This window comes from Littorina saxatilis, unplaced genomic scaffold (assembly GCF_037325665.1).
Source record: "Littorina saxatilis isolate snail1 unplaced genomic scaffold, US_GU_Lsax_2.0 scaffold_3275, whole genome shotgun sequence".
In the NCBI taxonomy this organism is placed as follows: Eukaryota; Metazoa; Mollusca; class Gastropoda; order Littorinimorpha; family Littorinidae; genus Littorina; species Littorina saxatilis.
The window spans coordinates 1-8,515 of record NW_027127474.1 but is presented as its reverse complement, the minus strand read 5'-3'; the positions used below and the strand labels follow the sequence as shown (position 1 = coordinate 8,515).

The 8,515-nt window shown below is 42.5% G+C and overlaps 1 long non-coding RNA gene across 1 annotated transcript; it reads right to left on the bottom strand.

Moving 5' to 3' along the window:
• Positions 1-193: 193 nt before the first annotated feature.
• On the bottom strand, positions 194-2,375 carry LOC138955926 (uncharacterized). The gene is made up of 3 exons (XR_011452427.1): positions 2,261-2,375; positions 1,073-1,162; positions 194-252 (listed from the first exon to the last, which is right to left on the bottom strand). It is a non-coding gene; the product is annotated as an uncharacterized lncRNA (long non-coding RNA).
• Between the last annotated feature and the right edge of the window lie 6,140 nt (positions 2,376-8,515).

Here is an 8,515-nt window from a genome sequence, read left to right as displayed (position 1 = left end):
TTTTTTCTAATTTTATTTCTACCCCCGCGAGGATGATGCTTTTTCCGACTTAAAAGCCTGGATAGATCTGTGAGAGTATATTTGCTTCACCAACTCAGGGAGGCAGATACAACCCAGAACGAATCTCAGGTTATTTACAAGAAGGTGTGGATGGAGATGAAGGTATTGTTCATAGGGGAAGCACAATTTGTCACTTACTCATCAGATGCTGATCGTTTCAACAAACGGCTGCTGGCTACTGGATCAGCTGACCTGCAACAAAAATTATAGAAATAAAATAAAATAGTAAAGACACTAGAATATATTATAGCTTATTTTGAACGCATCCTTACTCAATCAATCAATGAGGCTTATATCGCGCATATTCCGTGGGTACAGTTCTAGGCGCTCTGCAGTGATGCCGTGTGAGATGAAATTTTATACGGCCAGTAGATTGCAGCCATGTTGGCGCATATTTACCTTTCACGGCCTTATTCCAAGTCACACGGGTATGGTAGACAATTATAAACTGTGCCTAAGCAATTTTGCCAGGAAAGACCCTTTTGTCAATCGTGGGATCTTTAACGTGCACACCCAATGTAGTATACACGGGGGGTGGTTCGGACACCGAAGAGAGTCTGCACACAAAGTTGACTCTGTGAAATAAATTTCCGCCAAACCTGGGATCGAACTCGCGCTGACAGCGGCCAACTGAATACAAATCCAGCGCGCTACCAACTGAGCTATATCCCGCCCCCTACTTACACGTCTTTATATATTTTCAATGAATAATGCACGATATGCTTCTCTTGTGTATCTTGTTCATCCAGGTTCGTTATAGGTTGTTGTTGTTTTTCCTACGGTAATCCTTGTTAGTTCTCCCTGATGAATTATTGACATTGAGTTGATGAGCGCGTGGTTACAACACATCGCTGATCGTGTAATTAACGTATTGGTCCCTTCAGTGCTTGTTTTATTTTCCTTTACTGATTGGGCCTGCTAAAAACGAGGGGCTGCCGGAAATGACACACAACTTCGAATATCACATGGCCTGACGTTAACACTATGAATCTATGCATGAAGATGAACTCACAGCGCCCCTCTCAGTTCCATGTCAAAGTCCGCCATGGATGTCGTCAGATCTCGCAGGTGTCGCGTGATTTCGTCCATCTTGAGTAAAATCCTGCAACCATGCCATATTTCACAAGATAAGAACAAAAGGGCGAAATAACGAAAACAAATATTTGACCAACTATAATTCATATCAACCGTCATCCATAGTTCAGAGTTTGGCTCTTCTCGCATGTCGCAATGTTTGAACCACGATGGAAGAATTATGCAATAAACTGCGACAGCAGATTGTGCGACGGATTGCGACAGAACATGCAAAAAAGTTGCAGCAATAGATTGCGCATGCAATACGCTGTCCATGATCTTGGTCAGGTTAATACTCGTACTTAGTGACTAGTCTTGGCAGTTATCGGTGATTGCAGATACAATACAATACAATACAATACAATACAATACAATACAATACAATACAACGCCATGCCATGCCATACCATACCATACCATACCATACCATACAATACAATGCCATGCAATGCAATGCAATACAATACAGTACAATACAATACAATACAATACAATACAATAATATAAAGTGTCATTGGCTCACGTAAGTGTAGCCTATGCGATCATAACTTTGTCTGTCTGTGCGTTTGTGCGTGTGTGTGTGTGTGTGTTTGTGCGTGCGTGTGTGTGTATGTCTGTGGTAGAAACTCTTACATTGACGTCACATTATGACGTAAGAGGGTTAGACGTCACGCGAAGGAAGTACTGAAAGTCTCGGTCATTATTATTTTGAGCGCGCCGAGACTAGTTGGCAGTCGTGTCCTGTAAGTAGGCTACATGCAGACAGACAGATCTAGATCTAGTGTCTCGCTTTCTTGCACAGTTTCACCTATGCTCTTTCTGTGTGTGTGTGTGTGTGTGTGTGTGTGTGTGTGTGTGTGTGTGTGTATGTGTGTGTGTGTGTGTGTGTGTGTGTGTGTGTGTATGTGTGACGGAGTGATTGAGTTTGTGTTACTGTTTGTCGATTTCTTACGTGAGCCTTGATGGCTTCGCCTCTTGTTTTAAATGTAAGATTCAAAGTTTTCAAATCTGTAATATAAAGAATAAATCACAGAACAAATAAATGTACAGATATCAAAAAGACATCACACATCCACCTGGGTCCCAACTTGTGCATAACCCCAAGAATATAAAGTTGTATACTCACGGTATCGGCTGCCTTCGTTTGTTGATGACGTGTGCATGGCATGTTGTTGTCAATAGCAGCGTCACTACTAGCAGCAAGCTCTCTGTCCTCATTCTCTGTCTCTGTTTGGTCAAGCTTGATCTGCACCGACAGATAAAGTACCTCTTATCATCATCATCATCATCATCATCATCATTATCATCATCGTTATCAGCAGCAGCATCATCATCATCATCATCATCATCATCATCATCATCATCATCATCCATCATCATCAATCATCATAATTATCATCAGTCCCCTGACTATGACAGTCGTCAGGGAAACGGGACGGCAGAAGAAGCAGAAACCCTTCTCCGGGCTGTTATGTTTGCGGTCGTCGACAGACAGACATAAAAGCTTTTCTGAGCTGCGTCTATTCTTTAACTGTGTCAGACCAGCTCTTCTGTAGCTTCACGCGTCTGCGTCCTCCCTCGACTGTGCCTTGCAGTATTTTTTTTCAGTAGAAAAGACAAAGTAGCCTACAAATGAAGCGTTCGATCCTGTAGAATCTACTATGTAAACCCATTCACACGCATACAGATATAAGAACGCATCTATCAAATACCATCCCATTACGTTCCACCCTTGTTTTCACCCGATTCCATTTCGAACCAATTAACACACACCTCAATAGACAAATTCCGGTATTAACTCTACAGGGTTTGAATAGCGTTGTGAACGAGTGAATACGTAGAGGTTACATGCCGAGTCTCAGTGATTATTAAAAATAATGGTCGAAGTTAGCGGATCATGAAAAATGCGAGCTTTAGCGAGCTTTTTCATGACCGCGAACTGAGACCATTATTTTTTATAATCACTGAGACGAGGTGTGTAACCTCTTTATTCCTCCTTTCTTCAGTTATTCAAAGAAAAGAGGAGTTTTTTTGCGAAAGTTTGATCGAATCCTATTCACTCAACCAGTCAACCTGCGCAGGCGATCGATTAATGCGCGGTTGTATAGTTCCGTGCAAATCATTCCATTCTGTTAACACTTCTTGTCAGTTTTCCTATTTTGGACTAAAATCAAGTACACAGATATGCTGTTATTCTGCTGTGGCAGCAAAGGCAGATATTGTGTGTTCTGTATATGTTTTGGTATCGCTTAGGATAATGTTCTTTCGTCAAATGGGACTAGCAGACGAACTTTTGCACCCGTGATCCAACGTTAAAATCTGTATGAAGTTCAGTTTTCTGGGAAAAATAGTGTATGAAACCGCTTTATGTTGTTTAAATTGATGAGATGTGTGCATTTGGTTGCGCGATCTGTTTATTAAATGAAATATTGTTGAAAACTGACCGTCGACTGTTGTCGAAGAAACTGAGTGAAAAGAAGGGGAACTACTCTTGTCGCTAGACAAAGTATGAGTTACTTGCCTTGTGAAATTGCTTGTGATGAACGTTTGAGCACGGCAGATCTAGATTCAGAAAACAACCGAACTCATGGATTTTATATGGAGATTCATGTGTTCAGGCCTGTAGTTGTAAATTCAAATGCGGTATGTTTGTATTATTTGCTCCAGACATGTATACTTCGTACATTAGAGCGTTCGGAACTTTTCAGTCGCAAAAAGTAGTACCGAAACAGAACAACTTCTCAACCCATTGCACTATCGAGGATTCAGGCTGTTGCTGGGTTGTTATTTGTTTGGTTGCTGGGTCATTATCGAAAAATAACTAGCTCTACAAGTTTACAGAGGTAAAGAAGCAGAGGGGGGGAATAATCTTCGGAACATCGAGGCAAGCTTTCCCACGTGGCATTTCAGGCCAGACACTAGCGAGAAGTTTGTCTCCACGCGTGCTCCTTGTCTTAGTACGAAGACACGCCCTTCGTTCCGGACTATCCTATGTCTCGCGGGAATGCTTGCCTCAATGTATCCAAGAACATTTACTCTTTCACAACCCATACAAACCGGATTGAGTTATTTCCGAACATCGTCTTTTTAGACAGACCTTTTAGCACAAGAGTTACACACATGTGTTTTTAAAGGCACATTCCTGCCTGTGTAAACAGTTCGACTCCGAATCTCAAGTCTGCTCAGGCTTTTACATGGGATAAAACTATCTTTTCTTTTGGACACATACTTAATATCAACACCCTGGCAGCTTCTTATAGTGAGGTGAAATTTGTGGATGAATACATTTCTTTTAAGGCACAGTGCAGCTCACAGCCTTCGTTTTGCGTTTTTGTTGCAGCTGAGTGCATTTACAGTTCAAAAATCCTCCTATGGTAGTAAATCAAACCCAAAACTACCCAACGACGACATCTGTGAAGCTCGACAGTTTCTTGTTCACGCGAGTGCATAAATTAACCTAGTTATTACGTGGTGTTTGGTCGGAGTTCGATTCAACTGAGTGATTCCGGCCTCTTTTTTGTTTTACACAAAATCATGATGACGTCTGACATAGTTTGCTAGTGACGTGTCTTTTTGTGCATGATGTGGTGATCTACCTGATCTAAAGTTAGATCCAAAAATAGGTCAAGACCAGCCGGGTCCGAGTACGAAATTAATTCGTAAATAAATCGCAGTTCTTGACTCTTTGGGTGCAAGTCAATGAAACTTGGTAGTTCTTCTAACGGATAGCTGCCTGAGGTATGACTAAAAGCCCCAGGGGCTCCGTGCACCTGGATTTGACAAGTTCAGTACCTTTAAAAAAAAAATCATGAACAGAGAGCGTCCAGGCTGTTGATGTTGGTGTATGTGTCCAAGTGAAGGTATTATCTTATTATTCCCCCCTCTGATTCTTTCTCTCTGTAAACGTGTAGGGCTAGGGCTAGTTATTTTTCGGTAACTTACCCAACAACCAAAATCACTTACCCAACAACGGGCCTGAATCCTCGATAGCTCACAGGTTGATGAGCTAGACTTTGAGGGAACTACTTTAGCGATTGAAAAGTTCCGAACGCTCTAATGTACGAAATATACATCTCTAGACCGAACAATACAAACATACTGCATTTAAACTAGCAACTACAGGCTTGAACACATTAATCTCCATATAAAATCCATGAGTTTGGTTGTTTTCTAAATCCAAATCTAACGATCAGCAGGGCCGGACCAAATGAATTGTAAGGGGGGCCGGGGGGTTCCTCCTTTTTTTTTTTGGGGGGGGGGGGGGCAAATCAGCGAAGTGGCAAAGCCACAAGCGCGCGCCTGCAAAGCAGGCGCGCGAACTAGAGGGGGTCCGGGGGCATGCTCCCCCGGAAAATTTTTGAAAAACGGTTAAAATCTGTGCAATCTGGTGCATCCTGGGCCTTGTTTTGAGGGCTAAGAGCAGCATTGTTTTGGTCCTAAAACTAGTAAAAGTCCTAGCCCCCTCCCCTCCCTCCCCCCCCAATAGAGACACACAAAATGTATTTAAAAAAAACAATAAAAAAACCACTCAAAGCAAGGTACATGCTTTTTCCAGGGGTGGGGTTCCGGAACCCCTGGAACCCCCCCCCCCCCCCCCCCCCCCCCCCCCCCCCCCCTGGGTCCGGCCCTGATCAGTGCAGAGAAACTCGCTTTGGATCTCTTATGAGTGCAAGCAAACTTCCAAGGCAATTAACTCTCGTAATCTGTCTAGCGATAAGAGTAGTTCCCCTTCCAAATTTTCTGAACTGAGTTGCTTGGACAAAAGACTGCAATCCGACGGTTAGTTTTCGACAATATTTCATTTTATAAACAGATCACACGCAACCATTTTAAACAACATACAGCGGTTTCATACATTATTTTGCCCCAGAAAACTTAACTTTTTAATGTTGGAACACGGGTGCAAAAGTTCGTCTGCTAGTCCCATTCGAAGAAAGAACATTTCCTAAGCGATACCAAAACATGAACAGAACACATACTATCTACCTTTACCGCCACAGCAGAATAACAACACAACTGTGTACTTGATTTTAGTCCAAACCAGGGAAACGGACAAGAAGTGTTGACAGAATTCCGGACCCCCCCCCCCCCCCCCCCCCGGCTGTCAAAAAAGCCAGATTTAATTCCAACTTTAACAGAAATAATGAGTGGCTGCTGACACCAATTGATCAAGTTCAAAATCAAGGTTAAGCCACACATTGTTAATAAAATAGCTAAAATTCTCCAGCTTCCAGGGGGGGGGTTCGGCCCCTGTACCCCACCAGGGGTTTACCGATTCCTGGACCCCAGGTTGTAACCCCCAACCCCCGCCCCCCCCCCCCCCCCTCTCGCTTAACTGCTCCGCCCCTGTGGGTTGTACATAAGAGAGTAAATACTCTTGGAAACTCCAGGCAAGCATTCCCACGAGGTATTATAGGACAGTTTACACGGGAAGGATTGTTCCTTTAAGGCAAACACGGTCGATTTTTGACAATTACATCCAGTTGATATAGGAAGTTGTGTGTCATTTTCCGGCAGCCTCCCATTTTTAGCAGGCCTAATTAGTAACGGACAATAAAACAAGCACCGAAGGGACCAATACGTTAATTAAACGATCAGCGATGTGTTGCAACCACGCGCTCATCAACTCAATGTCAATAATTCATCAGGGAGAACTAACAAGGATTTCCGTAGGAGTATTCATGAACGGTTGGCAGTTACCAAATAATGGCAAGCCGAAAGAGACAAAAGCTGATATGCGTGTTTTGTTAGAAATCAAACACAAATGCATTTCGCGTTAAAGGCACAGTAAGCCTCCCGTAAACCATCACAGATACGGTCAGGCTTTTACACACAGTACAAACACCCTTTCATTTAAACACTCACCAATTGAGAACATCCTAGGTGCCCTCCGTAAAGAGCGAACAATTTTCAAAGAATTTATTTTTGCGTGGTTTATCTTACCCCTGAGCCATCGTGAACCCGTGTGATCTAGTTTCCCTTTTTCACAATGTAGTCGTCAGTTAGCCTTATTTGAATGCGACTCGATGTGAGCTTATTTACAATAGCACGTTTTTATGCACGAAACAAACGGCTGTGGTTCACAAGAACTCTAGCGATGGCTTTTGACTGTTGAGAGGAACGGCGATATGCACTGACTGATAAACCGTCGTCTGCTAAGACCATTGCGTGACCCTGCTTCCGGGCTTTTCTTTTTTCAAACTTTCACAACTTCGAATTGCACTGATCTTGTCTTGATGAAAAAAGAATTCTTTCATGATTAAAGAATGTTTGTGTAACAAGCTAGATTTTAAAAGTTACGTCTAGCGCAAAAACGCACCACGGTCCAAAAACATTCTGATAATCATCGATCCACGGCTGTCGTCAGTTTAAGGGAAGTAACTCATTTTTGACCTGAGTTCAGGATGGGTCCAAAAAGTGTTCGAGACAATCTGCAAAATTAATTCTTTAAAAATTGCTCGCTCTTTACGTAGGGCACCTAGGATGTTCCCGTTTGGTGAGCGTTCAAATGGAAGGGTGTTTGTACTGTGTGTAAAAGCCTGACAGTATCTGTGATGGTTTACGGGAGGCTTACTGTCCGGGCGTGATTTCCGGGATATTCATAACAGCCGTCCAGCACCAAAACGAGGCGCCATTGCTCTTCAGGGCCAAGTCCACGAAAATAAATTCTTTGAAAATTTCTCACGCTCGACAGAAAGCAGCCAGGATGTTCCCGTTCGGTGAGCGTTTAAATTGGAAGTATGCTTGTACTGTATGTAGACGCTCGGGGAGCTCTGTGATGGTTTACGGGAGGCTTACTGTGCCTTTAACCGAAAATAACAAACTAATCTAGTGTGTGTGTTTACGAGAACATGTTGCGAGGCTATTGCAACAGAAAGGTCGGGAAAACTATGTTGCTGAAATACATAACATAAATCGACACGGTGATATTTCTTTTCAAGTGGATGTTTTCCCCCAGAATGAGACAAATACCTCTCAGAGTGAACTTTCCACATCCCTGTAAGTCTTGTTGACTTGAAGGTTACGCAATAATGTCTGACTTGTATGATAAACATAAATAGCATTTGGATGATAATTATACAGGAGCAAATAATCATATTTAACAATTCTAGCTATATATTTGTGCACTTAGATTACAGGAACTTACAATTACAATGTCGTGTTTATTCCAAACAAACGTTAAGCATGGTACCATGTGTCGCACTGGCAAAAGCTAGCGTCAACATGTTTCTTCATGCCATATATTTAGAGTGCGCACATTAGGTACCATTTCACAAAAGGTCGGGATTTAGAACTGGTGATCAAACTCTGTAAAAGACAAACTGAAGGCAGAGTCTTACAATCAGGGGCATCTTCAACTTTAAATCCCTTATATTTTTTT